Genomic DNA, 26,419 nt, shown 5'->3' with positions numbered 1-26,419 from the left:
GGGTGGAATTAGCTCTGACTTTCCAAGAGTATCTCTGTCAGAATAGAAATTACATGACTGTCAGAGACAGATCTCATTCATTTCAACTTTTTCACCCGTGCCACCATTTCAGAGATGAGAAAACTGAGGCTCAGAGAGGTCTAGAGGCCTCCCTAAATCACATAGAAAGTGGTAGAGCCAAGCAGGACTCCAGATTCTTTGTCTCACTATTTTCTGTCTCACTAGCTGGATGGTCAGGCCACCCTGAATGGCTGTTCTCTTGCTCTCTGTGCGTCCCCTGCTCCACCAGTGCCTGCTTCACCCACACCCTACTCACCTGACTGACCTTCCTACATTCTTGCTCCTGCCCCAGCTAGTGACTGTTCTAGTTTAGATTAGAACATCTCCACCGTGATAGCTTATCAAAGGGGCGTGCCTCTGCTGGTTTCCTTGGCAACTAATGAGCCAATCTGAAGTCAATTCCCTGTATGACTGACTGGTAACCCCTGCCCCCTGCACCGCCCCTCAGCCCCGGCCCTCCACCCCTCTCCAGGGAGGAACTGCCGCCATTTCCAGCCCGCCTGCCTGCCGCGCACGTCGGCGTGACGCTCCACGACCTTCAGGCAAGTAAGATCCCCTTTCCATTAAACCACTGATGTCCCTGTTGAAGCTGGGCAAGTACAGGCCTTGTAGGCCTTTGGGGTGCAGCCCAACAATTGGTTGAGCAGCCAGGAGACCGAGGAAACTCCTGTGAGCGCCGAGGTGTCGGGGAAATACAGGACCCAGAATGGGAAGATGCGGCGAGGGGCCGTCCACCAGCATGTGTGGCCCGAAAGTTCTGGGGGTGATCCTGAAAGTTGTGAGGGAAATCTTGGAACGGCGGCGCGGTAGTATGTGAGGCCCTGCGGTGGCTGTCCGTGGTGAGTGGGGCCGCCAGGAAAGTGAAGAGAACTCGTAAGACACCCCTAAGGCTGTTTGCGGAGATACTGGCTGCCATTACAGTGGGGAAAATGAAATTAGAAGTGGCCACAGCTGTGGGCTGGATGTTACTTTTTTAAAGTAGAAAATAAAAATGCAACGTAACTTTATTCATATCTTATCAATTTCTTTTTCTTAAATTTGAAAGTGTATTTAAACAGCTCTTTTATTCAGAATTTTAAAAACATTTTTATTGAGGTGTAGTTGATTTACAGCGTTTCAAGGGGTACAGCAAAATGATTCAGTTACATATATTATTTTTCAGATTCTTTTCCATTATAGGTCATAACAACATATTGATTATAATTCCCTGTGCTATACAGTAGTCCTTGTTGTTTATCTGTTTTATATATAGTGGCGTGTATCTGTCAATCCCAAATTCCCAATTCTACACCCTCCCCCCACTGGCTTTCCCCTTTTGTAACCAGAAGTTTGTTTTCTGTATCTGTGAGTCTATTTCTATTTTGTAAATAAGTATATTTGTATCATTTTTTAAAATTTCACATATAAGTGATATATGATATTTGGTTTTTTCTGCCTCATTTCACTTAGTATGATAATCTCTAGGTCCATCCATATTGCTGCAAATGGCATTGTTTCATTCTTTTTTATGGCTGGGTAGTATTCCTGTGTGTGTGTGTGTGTGTGTGTGTGTGTGTGTATACACTACATCTTTATCCATTCATCTGTCGATGGACATTTAGATTGCTTCCATGTCTTGGCTATTGTAAATAATGCTTCTATGAACATTGGAGTGCATGTATACTTTCAAATTAGAGTTTTCTCTGGATATATGCCCAACAGTAGGATTGCCGGACCATATGGTAAACTCTGTTTTTTGTTTTTTAAGGAATTTCCACACTGTTCTCCATAGTGCCTGCACCAATTGATGTTTCCACCAACAGTGTAAGAGTGTTCCCTTTTCCCCATACCCTTTCCAGCGTTTGTTAGTCATAGACTTTTTGATGATGGCCATTCTGACTGGTGTGAGGTGGTACTTCTTTGTGGTTTTGATTTGCATTTCTCTAGTTATTAGGGATGTAGGGCATCTTTTCACGTGCCTGTTGGCTATCTGGATATCTTCTTTGGAGAAATATCTATTTAGGTTTTCTGCCCATTTTTTGATTGGGTTGTTTGTGTGTGTGTGTTTTTTTAAATATTGAACCATTGATTTTATATTAAGAAAGGCCACAGAGTCTGAACTAACAGCCAAGATGAAGGTTAACTTGAATGCTGATTCGTGTTCCTCTGAAAGGGAAGCATGTACATATGGATGAATGATATATATGTTATTCTCTATTACTATTATTTGTTTATACTGAACTGGCTACTTAGAAACTGGAAAAAATCCCTGAAAATGGTCAAGATGAGAATCTTTTGATGTTCTAAAACTGGCTTTTGCATATGCTATTAGAGGAAGTTAGCTTTCTAGAAGAAATTGGCATTTCTCTTCCTGTGCCTTTGAGATATAAATGATCTACCTAGGCTCTCAGGGATTTTAATCTGAGACTGAAGGGGGGAAAAGGCCATTTAAACTCTAGCAGGAAAACTGTGAGATCTCTGTCCATATAGGCATATGTATGTCTGTGTACACCTTATAAATATGTGGTGTCTCTGCCTCCAAATGGCATTGCCAAGATTGGTTTGTAGATGAGCTCTGTTTACCTGGCTTAAAAGAAATTACGTGCTTATGTGATTCTCAGAAATATAAAAGAAAGTGGCCAGAATGAATTTCAGGTTCCTGTGCTCTGGGAAATATTCAATACCGAATTGCTACCTATTATTGAAGCTAGCTTAAGCTTGCTGGTTTGATTAATGTAGATGTACCTTTAGAGTCATCCATGTATTGCTGTTGTACCTAGGTTTACTAGAAATCAAGTAAGACCTCATTATAACTGTTACGAATTTGTCAGCAAGGAAAATAACCTGATATGATGAAACTTTAAGTAAATGTAAATGAGATAAGAACTTTTCTAGAGGAAAAAATATGTTTGGGGAATGTCTATCTAAAGTAGTCCAGATTTTGGTAACTTTAAACTAAGTTAAGTGAGGAGAATTCATTGACTATTTAGGTCATTTCAAATAGGATAAAATATTGGAACATTAATTGCTGAGCAGGTCTCAGTTTACCTACCTTTGCCTTCTTAGGAGAGAAATACTAAAGCATTAGTTTTCCAATTAGGAACTGTTGGCATGACAGTTCACAATTAACTTGCTTCTTGGTTTTTGCCAGTGATTAGGTTTGTAAGGGGTAAGATTGTAATTCTAGTTATTGTAGCTAAGTTTCTTTATCAGTTACATTGTAATCAGGTGTTAAACTGTGACTTTAGGTCCTTTGTCATTTATGGACAGTTATTGTTGTACTCTGATGTTTTTGCTAAAGTGCTTCATCTTCAAGAGGATTTATAGGAAGGACTTTTTGACAAGCACAGGTCTCTGATAAATTTCAGATCATACTGCAGAATTGGGTAAGAATGTAAAGAATCCTAGTGGAAAACCTGATGGGTTCTAAAGAAAAGCTGCTTTGGGTGCATTCTTATTCCCTAGTAAACCAGTACTTTATAATGAGGGCACTGTGTACATTATGTTTTTAGGGCATCTTCCTTCTGCTGTCTAACTTAGGCCCATATGCCCAACAGGGTTCAGTTGTATAGCATAGAATATTCTCTAGCAATTATAAGCAGAAGGGATTTATTTCAGGGTATCAGATGGTTTACAGAATCATTAGAGACTTGAAGAAAATGACTCTAGCTTAAGTTTTCTAGAATGGCAGAATTGGATCTTCCCAAAGATTCCTGCCTCTTCTATTACAAGGAAGCACTGCCTGATCCAGAAATTTCCATTGCAACTCTTGGCCCCATACCCATGCAATTACTACCATAGTCAAAGAGCTGCAAAAGTCAGGAAGTCTTCACTATTGCTGCCAACTCCACAATCTCACTGCCTACTACAATCTGCTGCACCAAGATGGGCGCACCCTATATACTGCCTCTTGATAGACACAAAGCCAGTGGCAACCTTACTCCTCCCAGCACCCCTGCACACAGTCCCGTCACTGTTACTGTCAGCAGAAGCTGTAGAGACATGACCTCTGCCTCATTTCTACTTCCTGATTCTCACCCAAGTGTATGTGCTTGGCTGAAGTTGGAGCACATCTGGAAACCTAGCTGCAAAGGTATCTGGGAAATTCCATCCTCCCCTTTTCAGCCTTTGCAGGACAAGAAGGCACATCGAGAGGAGATCAGAATTGATGCCAAGCACCAATCTTCCATTTTCACAACAGCCTGACAAACCATCTCCCGCTAGATATCCTGTGGCATGGCTCCCTGTTCACTTGCTCTTTCTCTGGTGGCTGCCAAGCCAATGTCTCTCTTTGGGCACAGGCATAAAGCTCCCTACAAACAAATGGATTTTTAGATAGTGGAAATATCAGTGGCTCTCAGGATTAGAAGATGTTCTGGGGACCATCCAATACTGTACCTGTCATCTTGCAGAGAAGTGGTGTGAGGCCCTGAGACGTAAGGGCCTTGCCCAAGGTCATACAGGTGAGGTGATACCATTTCAGTGGGAAGACTGCTTTCAGCAAATCAGCAGACTCACTGGGAAACAACTTAGTGTAGTGGCTCTTTGGTCAGGCTTCCTAGAAGCAGAGCCTGAGAGAGGACTTGTGTGAAAGGCATTTATTAAGGGAGTGATCAACAGAGAACCTGTATGAGAGAGAAGTAGGATAGGGAAGGAGATGAAATTAAGCAACTAGTTTTAGGTGACGTCTAGCCGTAGCTTGATCCTACAGAGCTCTAGACCACAAGCTGCATTACAGAACTTGAACCACCTTAAAACAAAGTTGCTGAGCTTTTATACCTCTGCACCAGCTAGTTATGAACTATGGGCTGGTCCAAGGTGGGGTCGTTACTCCCAGGAACTTCCAGGCAAAGTGGCTTTAGTATCTGAAGGGCATGCTCCCAAAAAGACATCAGGTGCCAGCAGTTGGGGGATGGGTGCACTGAATGGTAAGAGGGGTCCCAGGAGACCTAGGTAGGGTACCGAGGTGTCTGCTACAGTCCTTAAAAGAAAATTCCCTGTATCCCAGCATAACAACTGGAATGCAGTGTCAGCTGTGTGACCTTGAGTGAGTCACTGAACCTCTCTTAAGCTTCAGTTGCCATATCTGATAATTAGGAAAATAATCTTCCCTCTTAGGGTTATTGTGAGCATTCTGTGAGCTAATGCATGTGCTAAAGTACTGCATTTAGTAAGTATTATTGTAATTATTAATTATAGCAATATAATTATTATAGTAAATATTAAATATGTAACAAATAAAGTAACATAATTATTATAAGTAATTACAATGATGATAAAAATTGATGACCCAAAAAGTGGAGCTGTATGAGGTCACCATCCATCTCTTACCATCCAAAGAAAATGGGAATGCATTGTCCACGTCTCAGCAACAAAATCAGGATCACCCAAGGAGTGGCATTATTTTTATCCACAATATGGATGTAAATGTGTACCTTTGGTTCTCCCAGCTCACCACTGAGATAATTAACCAGAAGCAATTACAGTGCACTTGGCAAATTGCAGCGTTGCCCTCTTTGCAAGGGACATGTTTTATTTATACTTTCTCCCTTGTGGCTTGTTGATTGATCACATTCTAAGTCCAATATTTACGGGTGAGCTGTTGACATGGACTTCACCTGAGTTTCCCTCAGGGTTCTCACACACTGGGGCCTGGGCAGGAAATTTCCATGTCTTTTTGGACGCAGTCATCTCTCTGACAATAGGCAGATCCCGGTGCCCCAATCCCAGGCACATTTGCAGAGTCCTCCTTTATTGAATGTCGCCAGTGAATCAGTGCAGTGCCCTGAGCTAGACACCTCATCTCCCATGCTTATTTTCCGATTTCAGAACCGCAGTAAGCTAACACACTTTTAGAACATAGAAATTCACTGAAGGTTTTTAGAGCTGGACCTTAAAAGTGGAGATCCCAGTAATGCTATTTCTGAGGTCTGTCTCGAGGACATAACCTGGAATGTGGATTTATGCTGAGATGGTCATCTGAGCATTAGTTACATAGCAAGAGATGGGGAAAAAAATGAAATGTCTTAACAATTTAAGGTTAGTATGGTATGGTCAGATATGAGATAGTAGACAGATATTAAAATAATATAAACAGAGTATTTAGGTACATAGGAAAATATTAACCAATGGTTTTTCTATACAAAGTGGATTTCCTGTATATATTCCCTCCATGGCCATTTGTGTTAGTATTTTTACTGAGAGAAGTTTGATATTAATTCTTTGAAACCTAGTAAGTTATTAGCATTCCAGTAAACAGTCTCCTTCACATACATTTAAAGTTCAAAACAGGCAAACTCTTTAATTTCGTAATACAACACCTATATTTTTTCATTAGATGAAACAAAAATAGTACCCACAGGAAACTTCATATCTTGACTACATTCTCATTTCTCACCATAATCTATATCCACAGTTATTTATTTATTTTCTCATAGGGAAAAGGAGGTTCATCAGGTGACAACGCAAACAAGGGAAAGGGGGTTATGTGGTTATCTTTTGTCCTAAACCATTAGCAGCTGTCTCATTCAGTGCGTAAACCTGGCATCTCCCATGAGATCTGCCACAATAATGTAAGTTTTCATTTAACCACGTAGCATTGCAAACAGTCACCACCTCCTCTCCTCCCCCTGCCTCCACATTCTGAATACCTCCTCTAGTGGTGTCGACTGTAATATGCCATCTCTGTATTACTCTGTAAGAAAATTATTGAAATAAACATGAATAAGCACTTACTTTATATCTTGAACATTAAGTTTCATCCTGATATATTGGAATCTAACTACTGTTTAAAATTAGCTTCAGTCACTAAATTTTTACTTAGAAATTATTTATTGAGCACCTTACACATTTCAGGTACTGTGTTGGGCCCAAGAAATAAAATGGTGAGTTAATCACTTCCCTGAGGGTGCCTAGAGTTACTGGAAAAAAACAAATGCTAGTCAAAAAACAAAAACAAAAACAAAACAAAACAACAACAACAAATATACTCTCTACTAAAGACTAAACACTAACAAGTGCTAGAAATGAGAAGAAGGAGGGGTTTCACCTAGTCTAGGTAAGAGCTGAGCTTACCTTTGAAGGACAAGTAGGAATTAACTAAGAAAAAAGAGGAGAGGAGGGAAGGGCAGCCCAGGAAGAGGAAAAGCATGTGCAAAGGCCCTGGGATGAGATGAGATACCATCTCATTAAAAACTGGAATCAAGAAGGAGGTGAGAGAACATGATACAAAATGAGACTAGAATGTGACTTGGGTAGGCAGACACCATTAGGGGCCTTTCTGCTGGACAATATCAGATCCCTATTCAGCATCTATCCCACATTTCCTAGTATAATTCAAATTTTGTATGGGTATTCAGCCTCCTCTATACAGCTTATGTGATGCAGGAGAAGATGATACCACCCTCAGCTCCAAGGATGAGTTCCAGTAGATCTAAGTCAATCCTTCTTGATCCCAGGTTTAAGCCCTGCATGAGGCAACTACTAATAGTGCCAGGTAACCTAAACTGGACCACCCATACCCCCAAATGATGCGAAGCATTTCATTCCGCAGTGGGATAGAGGCCTTTCTCATCCCTCTAGGCATAAATAAGGAAGCCTGTTTACCGAGTTGCTGTTGTCAGCTATGGGATGAAGCCAATTAGGTGGACAGTAAAGAGGAGAGATGGGAAGAACCATGTCCTTGACCAGATTGTTGTGTCATTAAATGAAGCGACCCTGAAGCCTGAGTTATTTTCCAGACTTCTTATAGTGCGAGATAATGAATGTTCTCATTGTTCAAGCCAGTTTGGGTCAGATTTTCTGATGCTTGCTCCCAAAGCATCTTGCTGGATACATCCTTGTGCATAAGGATTATTGCCTTTATCCCAAGAGAGCAATGTTCTGAAATTTGGGTGCAGAGTGCATAATTCTCGAGAAAAATGTTATAGAATAGGACCTGGTACATTCCTCGCTGCCACCACTACCCAAAATATTCTAATGTTAAATGAAAAACACAGAAAATAGAATTTCTTATACATGATCCCAACAGAGTTAAGCACTTGTGCATGCACAAACACACATATACGCACACCGGAACACCTAAGGAAAGACTGGTAAGAAAAATACAATGTTAAATGTCTACTCCCGGGTAGGGAGATTATTACTAGGTTTTTAATTCTGTTTAGCTGGGCTCTTTATGTTCTTCAGGACTTCCTGACTTTTATGCAATGAATATAGTTTACTTTATAGTTAGACATCAAAGGCAATATAACTGTGTTTTCTACCTTAATTTATACCACCTATGACAAAAGAAGCTACTTGCATTTTAAAAAAATATAATGGCCAAAATAAAACTAAAAAGTAGCATATCTCACATGGTCTATTGGAAAAGAGAAACATTTCTAGTCTTTACATCCTATATACAGACAGTTAAGGATTTATCGTTGGTCTTAGAATAGAATAAAATATCTTGAGAGCATGACTATGTCCAATTTCCATTTTAAATCCTCAATTTATAAAATAGTTACTTTTGCTCATTTCAAAGTCCCATTATATAAAATAGAGACACTTGCAAATTTGAGACCCTCAGGAGATATCATTTAGCATCTTTAGAAAACATAATATTTAATTATCATAGCATGAGGTACTCTTAATGGCACATTTCAACATCACGATTGAAACTGATTTCTGAGAGGAAAATTAAATGATATTTCCACTCACATGCCTTATTTAAATACAAACTACATGCATAATTATCCTTGATCCCCTCCGCCACTTAAAAATAAAATACAAAAGTGAAAATACTAAATACTCATGAAGGGTTTTTTCCTCCATAACTACATCACCAAAAAAAAAAAAAAAAGTCATAATTACCAAGCTCCCCTAAATGGTCCATGTACCCCAAACGATTTGGGAACCCTGCTTGCTGGCCAGTATCTACCACAAGATTCAAATTCCAAAGCTTACCTTCCTGCTATCAGGTCATTTGAGAGCAGTTTTATTCTAGGAAGAAAGATGATATCATTTTTATCAATTCCCTTTAAATATAAAATTTGTATTTTTGTTCAGTCTTTGCTCAAGTATATACTTCTTCCCTTTTTTTCCCAAGGTAATACATAGACCTTCTTATTTCACATTAACCATTTACTTTCTAAAATAGCAGGGGAATTTTTTGATAACGAAGCTCTAAAATAGCAGGGGAATTTTTTGATAACGAAGCCAGACAACCTAACATACATCAGAGCCATATCTCCCTCTGCAGGTCCTGCCTCTTACGGTTTTAACGTAACTGGTTTTAATATAACCTGTAAATTTGTTTTTTATTTTAATAGTTTATAAGAACTACTATAAATTTATACCTACTTTTTTGCAGTGTATGTTTCAGTAATATTGTAATACAAATAGTAAAACTCCACACCTTGGTGGTGGTAAGGGTGTGGTTCCTGAATCATTTTTCCTTTGAAAGTCCCCATAAATAACCACAATAGAAATTGTAAAATTAAATTTAAAAATAATTTTAAAATATTTAAAAGAAAAAGGCTGCAAACATTGTTCATTTCAGAACAGGCTCAAAGCAGCCCTTCCCCTTTGAGTAAACTGTTGAGTTATTTGAATTCACCCACGTTTATCCAAAAGATAAACTGAAAACAAAAGAGCTAGCTCTAGGACTCCATGAATCTCTACTTCATGCTTTTGATGGAAGAAGCCAGAGAGAGAAAGAATAGAGGTAGGAGTTCTGAAAACCAGGGAAGAGTCAGAAATGATGAAATAAAGGCATTTGTGGCTCTTTTCAATGGCAAAACCTGTTGCAGCAAAATATATCTTTCTTGGCACTGACATCAGTGGGATGGGAAGATTGCTCTCACAATCAGTTCTTTGTTACCTTGTCAAGAGCAGTAAGGGATGAATGTGATATTTAACAATTGGGGCGTCCTCCTCTGAAAACATTGACCACAGTAGGGTCAACGCAGAGTATTCCAGCCAAATACAATGTAGTTTTAGTCCCTTTTCTTAAATTGGCTTTTGTTTGAAGTATTTCTTTTTGCTAAGTGATTTAACTCATAAATACTAGCTTTTGTTTCCTGAGACGTGTCTCCTCACTCCATCTGAAGCTGCCCTGCCTAAAGATGTGCCTGGGGGCACCAACAGAGCCAATGGCAAGAGCTAGAAAAGAAAGGCCAGTGCATATCACTCTGTACATCCAAACCACAGCAGACAGACAGCACAAACCTGTACCTCCAAAGGGATCATGCCCACAAAAGTACTTCAAAATCAGCACAACACTCTCCTGACATAAAATGAAAGCAGTGAAGGATAAGAAAAAGATGATGATGGTGAGAACGAAAGTGATGAATGATGATGGCCTAGATTCTTTCATGGGTTCAGTATCATTTGTGTCAAATGTCATGTACCAGTCATTCTAGGGGAAGAAATAACCAAATTAGACATCTAGGCACTCTCAGCCCAGGAGAGGAGGTAAAGCAAGAAAATGCACACATCATAGGAAAAGACTGTAGAGAAGACGGGGACTGCTCTTGCTCAAAACAAAGGTTCTTAGCCTTTCAGTTTTCTGGCCTAGTTGGAGAGGAGGCCTCTTGACAGAGCTTAGTCTCTCGGTCACTGTGATGATTAATTTTACATGTCAACTTGACTGACCGTGGAGTATCCAGATTAGACATTATTTCTGAGTGTGTCTGTGAGGGTGTTTCTGGATGAGATGTGCATCTGGACTGGTGGACTCAGTAAAGTAGATCACTCTCCCCAGTGTGAGTGGGCAACATCCAATCTGTCCAGGACCTAAATAGAAAAAAAGGCGGAAGAGGGGAGGAATTCTGCCTCCTCCGCCTTTTTTTTCTGTCTCACTTCTTGACCTGGAACAGCTCATCTCATCTTCCCCTGCCCTTAGACTGGGAGTTACGCCATCAGCTCCCTTGGTTCTCAAGCCTTCAGTCTCAGACTGAATTATGCCCCAGCTTTCCTGGGTCTTCAGCTGACCAGGCAAATGTTGGGACTTCTCAGCCCCTATAATTGCATGAGCCAATTCATCATAGTAAATCTTTTATAATATTATATATGATAGAATATATACTTATATATAAATATGTATCCTATTGATCCTTTTTCTCTGGAAGACCCTGAGTAACATTATCAGCCTTTGCTGCTGTATGACTGGTTTATCCAGTCTTTCTTTCTTTCATGCGACAGTTAATGAATTGTTGGACTAGCTCCATCCATGCTAGGCAATGGGCACTCAGTTCTAGAGGAAACCTTGAGTTTTATCCTTCATGAAAATCACAGCGGAGCTGTTTGAGCAGAGCTATGTCTTGCCCTGACCGTGCTCTTTTATATGCTCGTGAAGCAAAAATCTCTTATCCCCCAAATGACTCAACTTTTCTTTGGTTCCAGTTTACTATTAAATTGTACCTTTTACTTCCTTGCAGCAAGTCGTCGTCGTACAGTCAGCTTTCTATTCTGTCTATTCAGTGTCACTGTGTTGGGAATTTCTTCATCACAGAGCAAATGAACATCACACATTCATCAGTCCTTGACAGCTTACCTGTAAGGGATTGAGGCCATGCACACCAGTTTGAGAAATATTGTCCTAGAAGTATAGAAAGGCAAATTCTGGCCGTATTGACTGATACCCAGTATTCTGGAGTTGAAGAGCACTTTTACAAAACATTTCCCCAACCACCTTAAATCTGCTCGACTCTGTATTTTAAAGGGAAGATGTAATTCATCTGATCCTGATTTGTTTGCACTTAACTCATCACAATGTTGTTTTGAAGAAGCTGATGTGCAAAAAGCCTTTTCATCAGCTTTTTGAAGAGCTTTTCTCTTCAAGGGGAAGAAAAAGAATCAGACAGTGTTTACAAAAGGTAAACAAACCAAAGCCTTGGAAAAAAACCAAGTTTATTTCTAAAGCCTGAACTCATCAGAGGTCAAGGAGGTTTGAGACTTATGGTCCCTGCTCTCTCTCTTGGAAAAAAAAAGTGTGGCCCAGAATCAATGGCCTGGCTTTCCAGGCGGAAGCTGGCAAGTCCTCACTGAGTGCTCTAGAGCTGTGATGCATGTTTGCTGCAGCCAACGTACACTCCTAATGATGTTCTCAACAAAAGCCCGTATTTTGAGCCTTGTTTTCTCTTTTCTTTTCATGTTGTTTCTCTCAGTGAAAGGATCAAAGCAATGAGGCTACTTTTTCTTCACTCAATCAGACAGGAGTTCTTTGAAGTAAATGTGTGTTTCTCTTTAGCTTTTTTCTTTCTTTTCTCCTTAGGAAGAATCTTTATAATCAGAGGCTGACTTTGTAAATTTCCCTAACATCCGTCCCTTAGCAGGTGCACGCGTATCTCAGGAAGCAGAGCCTGTGCCGTCTTTTTCTAGGATTTCCCCTTCTTGTGTTCCACTTGATGAGAGCCATTGGGTGGATTTTCATGTGCCCAGGATAGTTGAGAACATCTAAAAACAACATCATCCATTCATCAAAAACACGTGAAGACAAAGACAGGCTTTCAGCTGAACAGAAAAATAAATCAGGGAATTTTAAAAAAGCATTTGTAGTTACAGCTTAAGGCTGTCTTGTGGGAAAAAAAAGTATCAAAACAACTCCATTAATGATCATCTCAGAAGCAAAACGAAGCAGAAAGCTTGTTACTATGGTTCTCGCTTCCACGGGGAATTCAGAATATCTTATGAAAAATAATGGGATGGTGAATTTAAAAAGCTGCAGAAGTCAACTTCTGCATGATTTTTACTGGAGCCTTTCAGTGGCAAATACTGTATAAAACCAGAGATTCTCCAAGAATGGGTATTTTTCTAACAGGTGATAAATAACTAATAATAGCAGCTAAAGGAAATTAAGCACTTACTGGATAATAGTCATTGCACTAAATGCTTTCATGCATCATCTCTTTTAATCTTCATAATAACCCTATCAAGTAGGTGCTGTTATTAGTCCCATTTTGCAGAAGAGAATACTGAGGCTCAGAATACCCAAGGTCAACATGGATTGAAAGTGGTAGAGCTAGAACTCAGTCCGAGATCTACTTAATGACAAGGCCCAAACTCTTAACCACAGTGCACATGGTTTATCAGGTTCATGGTACAGGTATAGGTATGTTCATTCTGGAACCTAGAACTACTCTTGCTACTCAAAGGCTAAAGTCACATCTGTTCTGATTAAGCAGACTGAAGCGTTAATCTGTTTTGGACAAAACTACTTCTTCACTATTAAGTAACTTAAAAAAAGAGGAACTGTTTTACAGACATTTCCAGATTTTCCCTCAACACCCCCCTTTGTATAGTGGTAGTACAGACCTACTTCCATGGACACTTTCCTCATCAAAAAGTGTGATAAGTTTATTAAAACCCATCAAACTATGCACCTAAAAAGCCAGCATTTTATCATATATAAATAGTTATACCTCAAAAACGTTTCAAAAATAAAGATCCCCGAATATTCAATGGGAGGTGTTCTCAATATGTTTTCAGTTCCCACCACTTCCTAAATTTCATATCAAATTATCATTAAGTCAAACTAGGTGAAATTACCATTTGTACATGTCACTTCTATAGAGATCAGCTTTTAAAAGATTTTAAATAGTGTTCAAATGCTTGTCCATGTAATCTGAAGGTCTTCTCACCTATTGTTTTGGTAATACATTTTAATTTAGATAAAGATTGTTTTTATGAGCAAATGTTCTAGGTGAATGGAATTTCCTTCTTTTCCTTCCTTATGGCTTTTTTCCCCTGGACACTCAGCTGGACTACACATCCCAATCTCCCTTGTAGTTAAGGCAGAGGCTTGAGACTGAGTACTTCCCAGCAGAATGTGAGCAGAAGTGGTGGGTATAAAACCTCCTATAGGCTATGCTCCACTCTTCCCATTCACTGTCTGGATGTGAAGAATTCTAAGGCCTTTGGCTGAGGCACAAGACAAAAGAAACTGGCATCTCTGAAGCAGAGTGTGATACATCACCTGCCAATCCAGCACCTTTAGAAGAGCAAGAACCAACTTCTGTTGTGTTCAGCCACTGAAACATGGGGACTTGATATTACAACTAGTGTTACTCTTACCAATAGTGTTTCTTTCTTTCAGTAATATTTATTGTGGATTTTCTGTATTCCTTAGAGACCAGTTCAGCAGATCAAAATTAAATGGCTTTTCAGAGAAATGCTACAGAACTTTAAGAAACAGGGATATTCAGGTTCAGGGAAGAAAATAAACTTTCCATTTCTAGAGAACATCTGTTATCTTCTACCCATCACTCCTTCACCCTCTTCCTGGGAAACTACCCTTCTTCATGCCCAGCCATGTGATTTAGGTGAGGCTGAAACCTCAGACAGGGTTAGACTGGCCAGTACTCGTTACTTTCTGGCTACAGTGATTAGCCAGTGAAACACTAGGGCACGAAGAGGCATCGTTGTCTTCCTGGCAAAAAAAAAAAAGATTTCTCCTCCTCTGCAAAAGCTTATCCAAGAGACCCTCTCTCTCAGCCTTGAGAGTGCACTACAGTGACATTAAAGTCTGAAATTCTGTAGCTACCTTTTTTTAAAATATATTTTTTTAGAACAGTTTTCAGTTCACAGAAAAATGGAGAGGAAGAAACAGATTTTGCATATACTCCTTGCCCATTTAGGTGCACAGCTGCCCCCACTATCAACATCCCACACCAGAGTAGTACATTTGTTACAATCGGACCCACGCTGACACATCACAATCACACAAAGTCCATAGTTTACAGGAGGGTTCACTCTTGGTGCTGTACATTCTATGGGTTTGGACAGATGTACAATAACATATATCTTCTGTTATAGTATTATAAAGAGTAGTTGTGCTGCATCCTGGCCAGCTTTTGGTGTTGTTGGTGTTCCAGATTTTGGCCATTCTTATAAGTGTGTAGTTGTATCTCACTTATTTTAATTTGCATTTCCCCGATGGCATATGATGTGGAGCAACTTTCTGTATGCTTAATGGCCATCTCTTAGTGTATTTTTTTTGGTGAGGTGTTCTCTGGCCATCTTGCTGCTAAGAGAAGCTGGCCTGACAGGACTGCTGTGTGAAGCCTGCAGACAAAAACACTGATCATGAGGAAAATTTGAGGAATTGGGAGAAATGGGTCTTGGAGGCTTGCATCTTACTATCTGGATCAATACTGACCTCACATCTGATCTTCTGGACATCTCAATCTTGTAGGGATGTTACTCTCTCCTAGTTCAACCAATGTGAATTGAATTTTCAGTCCTAAAACCTACAGCTTTGCTATTCATTCATGCATTCATTCATTCATTCATTCTGAATATGGTTGGGTGAGGGAGTAATGTAATTCATAAGAATTTGAAAGTGGACCAAGGAAAATTTAATACTGAAAATACTACTGAAATGTGCATGTTATTTTCTGCTTTATGAAGACCATTTTTTCTTCTTTCACAATTACTAAAGCTTCTAAACCAATCCTGCAATGATAATTGAGCCTCGGCATTCAAAAAGAATTCAAGCTAGGCCACTGCTGGTTTTCAGAGAAACCCATCAAATAATTTACAGGTTTTGCGTTCATTTGTACATCCTGCATTGTAATACATACTTATTATGTAAGTTAAAGTTATAATCAGTTGTTCTAATACATGGCATTTTCAAACATTATATAGAAAACAACTCAGGTGATGCAACTCTCAAACTTTTCACCAACTGCCCTAGTGTTTTGGCTGAATCGTACTTCACTCTCCCCAACACTTCAGCCTCTATGGCCATTCATTCATTTACTTGTTCTGAAATTGACTGGATAAAGATGGATGACTTGGAAAATGTAGAAAATTGACATTCCTCTTTACTGATTATACAAGGCAATATTCTTTTGGTTACAGGTGACCAAAAAACCCCCAAAAACCCAAACTAACTTAATCAAAAGAGGGAGAGAATTTATTGGCTTAGACAGTGAAAAAAGCCATGGGCAGAACAAGTGTGATTGGACTCAGAAACTTAGGCAGTGCCAACAGATCATCCCAATCTCACTTTCCTTGTCTCTTGGCTCTGTTCTCTTCTGAGGCCACTCTCTCCTCATGTGGAAGCTCTCAGTAGCTCTCAATAGCCTGCACTCTAATCACAGCTTCAAATCTTGCAGAATAGAGCCTCCCCCAAAGGCTCTGCTTGGCTCCAATGCCCATTTTTAAGCCAATCACTGTGGCTGGGGGTGGGGGGGTGCGACACCCTGATTGGCCAGCTTGTATTACTTATATATCCTCTAGATCTTACAGTCAGAGAATGATGTTATTTCCCTCAGAAAAGAAAATGGATGGCTGCCTTGGTCAAAGGAACTAACAACAGCTGCTATGATGAGCAATCCCAAATATCTCAACATTAAGACATTTAAAGTTGTATTTGGCCTAACATTAAGTTGTATTTTTTCACTCTTACAAAGTCTAACACAGAGATGTTCTGGTTGGGCAGCTCCCTTGTCCGCTCTCTACCAAGCGCTGACTCTGGAATGCAGACTTCCTCCATCTTGGGAATGCTGCTCTCCACATCACACAATCTCCAAGGTTATTTTAGAAGGAGGGAAAAGTGAGCCTGACAAGGCATATCATAACTGCTCTCAGCTGCATTGGCCTCAGAATGACATATCAATCTGTCTTCACATTCATTGGTGAGAACTTAATCACATGACCCCGCATAGATGCAGAGGGGCTGGGAAATACAATTCAATTTGGTGCCTAAGAAGAGGAAACAGATTTGGTGGCCACCTGGCCAATCTGTGTTACAAAGGCAAACCCAATCCATAGCTAACACGTAGCCAGAACCTCCCACTGGCTGTCCTCTGGTCAGACAAACATTAAATCAGGACCAGCAGGGTCCTAAGAGGTGATGTACCTTTACTGTCTACTTGGACAGACAGGGCCAGTGAGAAAGAAAGGGCCTTTCCCAGGTCACTCACCACTGATGCAGTGAACCATAGAGTTTTGAGATGAAAGAAGAATGAAAGGAATTGCTCACTTCCCAGGTGCCAGAAACATTTTCCTGTGCTGCCCCCACTGTAGCTACCAGGTTTATTCTTATCAAGCATAACATAGGAGAAATGTGGTTGGATTTTACAACCAGTTGGACTTGAGTTCAACCCCTGGTTTCATTTGTTTGTATTTTTGACAAGCAGTTAAGCAATCTGGGCATCAGGTTAGTCATCTGTTCAGCCTAGAGTAATACTCAATAAACATTCTCTGAGGGTTTCAAGAGTGTATTTTCCCAACATTTTGTGGCTAGGGCCCTGAAACTAAATATACATTCAGGGAAACAGTACAAGCGCTGAGATTACTAACCCTTTTCAGAGATGAATTCACTTTCATGTAGTAAACATTTTACTCCCAGAATGTACTTTGCTGATTCAGTCATCACCATTCTATAACTTGGCTAGCTAAGCCAAAAATGGAGAAATGAAGATAGACTAGCTCCTCTCCAGGACTCAGTTGAGGATTACAATCTCTTCATGGGAGGAAGTGGCTCCATTTTGGGAGGTGACTGAATTCTAGATGCTTTGCAAGCCCCTGCCTGGTAGAGTGCCACCCAGCTGGCAATCCAGACTTCACCATTTGAACAGTAAGAGCCTAACTCACACTCTTTGGGTCATTAACATCATGCCAAAAGCAAACTGTCTAACCTCTGGCTTCCAGGTCCTGTCAAAGGAAACTAAGCTGTCTGCAAAGAAAGCTTTGACTGGTACCAGTAGGGCCAGACTGGGAGACTAACTTGGTTTCCAGTATCCCAAATAGGCACCACAGGGTTCCTCAATGCAGAAACTTCCCCACCCCAGGCAGCCCCCCAACTTTAGGATTTTTATTCCCTTCTGTAATGCATCAAAACTTATTTGATTCCCCCAGACCTTTGCCAGAACCACTCATTTCCCCAGATCTTTGCCAGAAATACTCATCAACCAGCCAATTTAATCATGTAATTTATGGTGACCTGTGATAGCATTTTCCAAATAAATCTATTCCTTTAAGCAGAGGCCTCTTTGAGACAAACTCCCTGCCTCAACACAAAAAGTACATCTAAAAATTCTAGTGGAGGACATTTAGTTGAGAAGACATTTCTCTGTCCTAGAAATACTTAGTTTCGGTTTGGCTAAAAGTAGACCAGGTCTTGAGGCCATTATGATTCCACAAGGAATATAGCTGCAGACACTGTGTAAATTCTCACCACATTGCATTAAGCTTCTGGGTAAGGGGCATTATAATTGTAATAATTGCATTATTTTGTGCATTTCCTATCCAGGCTACAGAAAAGGTCATTACAAAGTTTTTGAAATCTTTTGTTTGAAAATTTCCTAGAGGAAGGCTCCATTTTATCAATCCACACTTTTAGAGACATCATAATTTTGTCTTCCTAACAGACGCTTTTTTTAAGGAACTCCTTTTTTTTCACTCTGTTTCCTATGGCTGACCTTCAGAGACTGACCCATGAGGTACGCCTGAATTGCAGAAAGCCAAAACTGAAAAGAAACATGAATTCGTTTCACCTTGGGTTACTCTAATACTCTAACTCCTGCTTTTAAAAAGTATATAGTGGTATTACTATGACTGAGATTTCTGTTCAAGATCTTGCCTGATAGCCTATAGTTCTGGGCTTACTGAAAAAATATTTAGGGAACACTTCCTGCAGGAGCTTACCACCCTCCCACGGAAACCCTAGTGATCTGTACTCCAAAATAGATCGACACACATACCTCACTGTTGCCTAATTTATGTTCCTGTCACACCTGGATCTTTCTTTTATTTCATAGACACTTGAATATTGGGAACATTTCTTGGCAACAGACCTTAAATTTTTGTTAGGCTGGCCAGAGGGAGGGCACTGACATGGTTGGAACTGAAGCAGCCAGTTCTGAGAACTTACCTCTAAATAGCAAGGACCTCGTGTTAGTCCAGGATAGGAGGGATAGAATCACTGTTCAGACCTCTGCCCCACCTGTGCTTTGAGATGGCTCATACAGTGGGGAGAACCCTGGCTGAGGAGTCAGGAGACCTCAGACTCTGCCAGGGACCAGATGGGGTGTGACTTGTGTACACTGCTCTCTAAGCCTCAGCTTCCCTGCTTGCAGAATGAGGTGGGGTGGGGAGAGCTTGGCTGGGGTCAGACTCAACTTTTTATTGCTGGGAGGTGGGGAGGGTGAGGTTTTCTTCTAAGAAACAGATGAGACATGAATCTTCTCCCTAGAAGATATACAGTGATCTGAAATGGTACCTAGAATTGATGGCCCGGGGGTATCAGCTGAAAACTCCCAAGCAAGGTACCCTCAAAACATCCTTCTCCTAGTAAAATGACAACAAAGTAAATAGTCGATTATTCTTTCTAAAAATCTGATGGTCATGCCTGAGTCTTCTCTTCCTTGTACCTCTGCCCCCTCCCTGCATCTCATCCACTGAGATTTCCTATCAGTGCTAACAACACAAGGTGGATCCAGAAGGTCCACTTCTCTCCACCTCCCCTACCTCCACGCTAGTCTAAACTGCCACAGCATCTCTCCTTGACATCTCCCATTTTGACCTCCTACAGTCCTTTCCCTACTGGCTACCAAGGAGGACTCCTTCAACCACATGACCCCTCCGCTCACCTGCTTCGTGTGGCCCCAGGTCATGAGGTTCCAATGTGATCTACCAGCAGATCACCCACCATTCTCCACCCTCCAACCTTACCCTCCTGCTTTCTGTTCTTTGCCTTTGCCAAACTCACTCCCACTTCAAGATCTTCTCTCCCTGGACCACTCTGTCCCCAGAGGACCATATGGCTTTAAGGTCTCAGTTCAAATGTCCCCTCCTTGGAGAAGCCAACTTGCAGACATTTGCTTACCCACCCTCCTGTCCTGGTGTCTTCACAGCGTTTATCATTGACTAGAATGGTTCTGTTCTTGTCTGGTTTCCTTGTTCACAGCTGGTCCCTCTTCCCTCCCCTCCGCATGCCACCAAATGTGAGTCCTGCCAGAGGAGGGTCCTTGCTAGTCCTGTTCACTCTGAATCTGGGCCATAGTGGCTGCTTACTATGTACATGTTGAATTCATTAAGCAAAGTCATATTTAAATCCTTCCATTGACATTGTGTAATGAAACTAGCAAACTGGTTCCTGTTTTTAAAATATTTTAATTGATTCTTTGAAGACATCAGTGGAATGCCATTAATTTAGCCCCTAGAATTTATTTCTCCAGATTAAATTACTCTTATTCCTCTGAGCTTCTCACCAGTCTTCCTCTCGTCCTCTTAATCACTTTGCAAGTCCTTCGCTGGAGGCTTTCCAGTTTCTCCTTTTCCTCCTGAGACGCTGAGTAACCTTGTTCTTAGAGGGACCCACCGTGACTCTTCAGAGGATTTCAGGCAATAATTCTGCTTGGTAGAGGGCTTAAGAGTTTAGAATTTCTAAGCAGATCCGGGCACTTTCTAGCTAGGTGACCTTGAGTGAGGCTCTCTCTCAGCCTGGGTTTCCTCCTCTGTAAAACGGGGACGACAAAAATATCTCATATCGCTGACTGTGATAAAGCTTCCAGGAGCTTTTTCCTACAAAATACTTAGCACAGGGCCTGGTGCACACTAAAGCCTCAGTAAATAATGACTGTTATTATTAATCGTTAAACTAAAACTATAGCCTCTTGAAATAAACAGGAGAGCCGTGAAAGTACACTGAGCTGTATGCAGAAATCACATTACATGACTTTGGATCTTGTAAGGGGGGAAAAAAATGAAGGAGAAGGTTATTTCTTTAAAGTCCTAAAAGTGAAGGGGAAACAAAGCGTATGTGCAGCCGGTTACTGGAGTGAGCTGCACGGAGCAGACATTGCTAATTGCGGTGTGCACAGTGAAAGAGCCAGCTGAACATGGCACAGAACCAAGTGTAGGGCAAAAGGTGAGGCTGCTTGAAAGGAAATAACACCTCCTTTCATTTGGTGGGCGATGAGCTAATACAGGGATGTCAGCCAGGGTTTCACACACCTGCCTCTCTAGTGCAGAGAGCTCCTCCACCCTCCGAGGAGTGGCAGAGGCTTGGCTGTGTTTCTTTCAGTCACCCCAGGACCTCCACAGAGGTGCTCTAGGAGCCACCCTTGTTAATGGAAGGTGTCGGAGGCCCCATTTAGAGTCCTTGGAGGACACACATGCACCAAACTCAGAAAGACTGCTTTGAGGAGGCTTGTATTTAGAACACACACACTTCTTCGATGACACAGCCCAAGGGCCCGCCCTGAGGGCCCTCCATGAATGATACACTTCAGACAAAGGTGCAATGACCTCCAAAGACCTAGAGCTCATGTTCTGTCAGGCCACCCACGCAGTGGAATGCCAAGCAGCCAGGGAAAAAAAGGGTGTATCGGATCCCTGTGTTCTGACACAGATAGATGTCCAAATGCATGTCTAGTGACAAAAGCAAGGTGCAGAACTCTCTGTAGAACACAGGTCAGAGAGAACCTTACCTCTCTCCCTTCCATCCTCTATGCACACAGGAGGAGACCTGCATCCAGCACCTCCCAACTTTCCATCCCTGACTCACGCCTCCCCAGGAGGGCCATCCCTTGTGCTGTGTTTTCTAGAGGGCAGGGAAGTTGAGGAGAACCCGCAGCCTTCTAGACATTGAATTACCTGCTTTCAGGTGTGGGAGGTGCTCGTGCCATCTCTCAGGCCCTTCCCTTGGCTTCCTGTCCCAGGTGGGAAGTCAGCAGCATAGGGGCAAGGAGAGGTGAGCAGACCTACACTTCTTTCCCTGGTCCAGCTTCTCCTCCTGCATCAGGAGTGGGAATCAGGTCAGCTGTGCCCTGAGCCGTGAGCCTGGCTGTCTTCTATTCAAGGTGCCATTTTGGCCTAACCCTAAGCAACTGCTCCAACCCAGCTAATACCAGAGATTTGTCAAAAATGTGAAAGTTAAAGAGTAATGTGGCAGACAGAGACTAAGAAGACCCCCCTAGTGATCTGTGGCTCCTGGAATTCACATACATAATCCCCTTGCCTGGAAAGTAGGCTAGTCTGGGGACTTTTCCAACCAATAGAATATGGCAAGAGTGGTGAGATGTCCCTTCATGTCTAGATAACATCAGATACTAATGTCCGTCTTGCTGGCAGCCCCTCTCCTGTGCTGGCTTTGATGAAACCAGCTCCCATGTTGAGATCTGCCCTATGGTGAGGCCCATGTGGTGAGGACTGAAGGGCAGTCTCTGGCCAACAGCCACTAAGGGTCTGAGGCCCTAAATCCAAGAGCTAGCAAGGAACTGCCAACAACCATATGAGCTTGGAAGTGGATGCCATCCCAGTCAAGTCTCAGAGGAGTCCCTGTCCAGTCACTTCATTGAAGGGCCCAGGCCCTGGAGCTTGACTGCCTGGGTTCAAATCTTGCCTCCCCACGTATCCTCTCTGCATCTAACTTTCCTCATCTTGAGAATGACAGCAGAAGTAGTCCTACTCTGTGGCCTCTTGCAGAAAAGACTCAATGAGTTAAAACAATATGTGTAGCATAAGAGCCAGTAAAGGTTAATCCTTGCTGGCTTGTACATGCTCGTGCTCTCGCCTCTCAACTATTGAGAGCAATTATCTCTAAGGAGGAATGTTGTGGGAATTTTCACATTCGGAGACATTTCTCTCTATATACTTTTTACGATGAACATTTATAATTTTGTATTTTGGAAAGAAGTTCTTTTTAAAATTCATGTGAGCTTTCTGTTAGGCCTTTCTAAGGATCAGATCTCTCTCAGGTTCCTATGAGTAACAAAAATCCATGCAAACCAGCTTCAACAAAATGGGATGGAGTTACAGGATGGACTCGGATTGTGGCACAGAATAGGAAGTTAAGAAATGTCCAGAGGCCTTGGAGGGAGCCAGGCTGGGCTAGATAGCATGACTGGACTGAGCAGACAAGGCCTTGGCCTCTCTCTTTGAACACGTGGTCTCTCTTTGTGCCACTCAGCCCATGGTAGGAGGTGGTGACCCACACTATTTATATGACCAGACATCCAACAGAAACTAATTAGCTACTCTGGGTCCCAATTCCAAATTCCCTGAGGATAGAATCTGGTTGGTCAGATGAACACTCATGGTCCCACCAGCAATGACTGGGAGAGAAAGCAGGGTCCCCTACCATAAACTGGACTGCTGGGACTACACCAGGCAGTTCTGCAGAGGGACACCAGGCAGGTTGTAAAGAGGAGGGGAGGGGGGATGCCCAAAGGGTGCCTATTCCGAGTCCATTCCTTCTTTGTACTAAGGGGCAGCAGGGACATTGAAAATGATGTCCCAGAAGCTTTCAGAGGCTTTAAACGAGAGATAGTATTTGCCACAAATACTAGAAACCACTAGATAGCGCTCCTTTGGAGATAAATTTAGCAAGTTCTTTTAGTTGGTTGGATTCCCCCTTTTCTCCTTGATACCCTGATGCATATGAAATTGTTGCTTTTCTCTTGGGTGTAAGATATCAAAGGTGTAAGAGGGTGGCTCTGTCCAGTTGATACCTCTGCCTCAGTGTGACAGCTCCAACGATATTTGTGGGACCACAGGAGTGGGTACTTACGATACTAGCTAGAAGGCCAGGGTGCACAGTGTCCATAACCTAACTCCAAGGGAATATGCCCCTCCTTGCTTTGTCCTTGTAAGAGTAACAGTTACAAACAAAGTACGGGGGTGAGTCCAAGGCAGACTCTGTCTCAACAAAATGATGCTAAATATTAAAAATACCATTCAACTTGAAATTTTACCTCACTTAGTAGAAACATCATCTCTAATTAGCATAATTATCTAATGAACATTCAAAGAGGAAAAATTAATTACTAGAATCATAGGCTCTCTGGGTTGGAAGGAAGCTCACAGGTCAGTGTAAATGCTCACCCTCTCTCCCCATCTTCCACAGCCCTCTACTGGTACGAGAATTTCCCCTTAGTGTGTCCCTTACAAGGAAGATGCTAATTCTGCTTCATCTCTCCATAAAAGCAGCACTTTCTATTTCTGAATAACCACAGTTATCAGAAAATCTTGACTCCAAGTAAGACTAAAATTTGGCTTCCTTATAACTTCTACCAATTGGCACATTTGCCCAAATTTTGTGTCTACAGCCTCATAAACAAACCCTTCTCTATCGCAAGAAGAAATACCTTCTCATATTTGAAAAATAAGCTATGCCCAGTGATAGATACACTTGGTGGCCCACCCAACAGCCATTCTTCACACCTCCTTTTTCTGAGCTAAAAGAATGCCAGTTTTGTTTGGCTGTGAGGTGGCCAGAAATAAGAAAGATATCTCTTCCCCAGCCCGAGGTCTAGTGGGTCTTTGAAACTAAAGAGCCAAAGGGATAGCTATGTGACATAACCTGGCCAATGATATATATAAGGGAAGCCTGCTAAGGAACTTCTGGAAAGGTTTTTGCTTCCTGATAGCAGGATAAGATGTTTGAGAAGAGCTCCCTGCATCTCTCCACTGCTCCTTGCCTTAAATGTGGTTTTGTGAAGTGTGATGCTTGGAGCCGAGGCAATCATCTTCGTACCATAAGATGACAACTCTAAGGATGAGAAGACAACATGCCAAGGATGCAAAACATAAATCGAGAAGGAGCCTGGGCCTCGGATGGTATCATTAAGCCACTGCTGCTCACCCTGAAGTGGCCTGCTTCCTGATGTCTTGTTCTGTGGGATCATCACATTTTTATCACTTGACCACTGCTAGCTGAGCTTTCCCTAAGTTGTAAAGGAACATGTTTCAACCAGTAACAGCTCACCAGAACTCCAGGTCTCTAGGCTCCCTCCTCTGAGATCCATGTGACATTTCAAGTCCTGACCTCAGCACTACCGTCCTGACCTCTCTCCTCAGTACAATCCCTGTTCGTCAGCTGTGGGGAAGAAAACACAAGCCCCCAGTGACTGCTGCCTAGGAGAGAGCTGTTGCCTCTCCACTCCAACACCACCAATGTCACTTTCTTGACAGCCGTCTCATACCTGGAGGCTGCTGTTGACCACAACACACGGTTCTTTCCCAGTTGCTTAGGCTGAGCCCCTCCCCTGCTGTCCTCCTGCAACTCGTCATGTGGACCCAAGTGCTGGACTTTGCCTTAGCCTCTGCGATGGTTCAGGTTGCTTCCCAGACTGTCAACATCGCTTTGGCTCATTATTCTTTCATCCAGTTTATCAGCTCTACTCAGAGCCGTGGCAGCCTGGAAATCTGATCAGCATGCCATCAATGTGCTCACCCACAAAGCCCTTTAAAAAAAAAAAATCCACTGAATAAGACAGCAACTAGGGAATAAATGCAACACAATCCTAGCATTTCGTCTGACAATGATAACAGAATACCAGTGTCTCCAAAAATACATCAGCTAGGTACCCATTTGGATTGAACCTTGTATGGTATATTAATTTACCAGAAGGAAAAGAAAGTGCTAAAAGTACCGAGGCAGGAATGATGATGGGAGGTCAACATATCCAATGGTCATTATTACAGCAGTTGTCACTCTCCTTTCTCGGTGTCCTACAATGGCAGCTTGTTAGGTCATGTGCCACAAAACACAAGTTGAAAAAAGTCCTGGAGATTTAAGAGCTTTGCTCTAAAAAGATTGCATTTTATAGAATGCAGGCATTTGTTCCATAACAATAGAACACAGTCATGATTTATAAAGCAAAGCAAAGATCTATGGTCTGCCATCCTAATAATAATATATTTTTTCATTCTGAACATAATAAGGCGATCTGAAGTAAAGCAAACTCCTAGGTGAAAACATTCCTGTTAAACCAAGAATGTGGGGGATAAGAGAAGAAGAAAAAGAAAAAAACAAGGAGAAGAAAAATACATTCTGGAGGAGTAACCAGAATAATTGCTTTTGCATTTCCTAAACTCTGGCTTTTGATCTTACATCCCGCATTCAGATTCATCTACAATACCCACCAGTGTTCCTCCATTCTGCCATTGTTACCGCCACCACCACCAACCCCGTCACTGCCACTAACAGTAACACCTCCATCACTGCCATGACCACCCCACCACTAATTCCATCACTCCACAGTTGCCACCACCTTCCCTGACACCATCACTTCACTTATCACCATCCCCATGAACAAAATTTATGATCTTCCCTGAGCATTGCCCTGGGCTACCTGAAAAACTAGGAGATGGGTTATAGTCCCTGCTCTGTTAATTAATTTCACTGGTGACCTTGGGCAAATCACTTGACTTCACCCCTTCTCAAATCAATAAACACATGTTGAATGAATAAAAGAAGGAACTAATTAATAGTATATGGACCTATTTTGTGTCTGTTCTTCTTAAGATTGGCAGAAACACAATACAAATTATACCAAGAGCCTTCTGGTGCTTAATGTTTGCAAAGTAAATTTATATACATGGTATCATTAAATACTACCCATACAGGAACTGTGGGTTATAGTTTCCCTCAGTGTCCTTTATA

The 26,419-nt window shown here is 41.7% G+C and overlaps 1 long non-coding RNA gene across 4 annotated transcripts in view; it reads left to right on the top strand.

Annotated features, from left to right (window-relative positions):
• The first annotated feature begins 521 nt into the window (after positions 1-521).
• LOC140686773 (uncharacterized) overlaps positions 522-26,419 on the top strand; it is a 98,700-nt gene continuing 72,802 nt past the window's right edge. For all 4 annotated transcript variants that reach the window (XR_012060671.1, XR_012060673.1, XR_012060670.1 and 1 more), the window contains exon 1: positions 522-602. This is a non-coding gene — a long non-coding RNA (uncharacterized lncRNA). The remainder of the gene's footprint in view (positions 603-26,419) is intronic.

The sequence above is a fragment of the Vicugna pacos genome, chromosome 17, assembly GCF_048564905.1.
Source record: "Vicugna pacos chromosome 17, VicPac4, whole genome shotgun sequence".
Taxonomy (NCBI): Eukaryota; Metazoa; Chordata; class Mammalia; order Artiodactyla; family Camelidae; genus Vicugna; species Vicugna pacos.
Note: the sequence above shows the minus strand (reverse complement) of the source record. Positions and strands in the feature narration are given on the sequence as shown.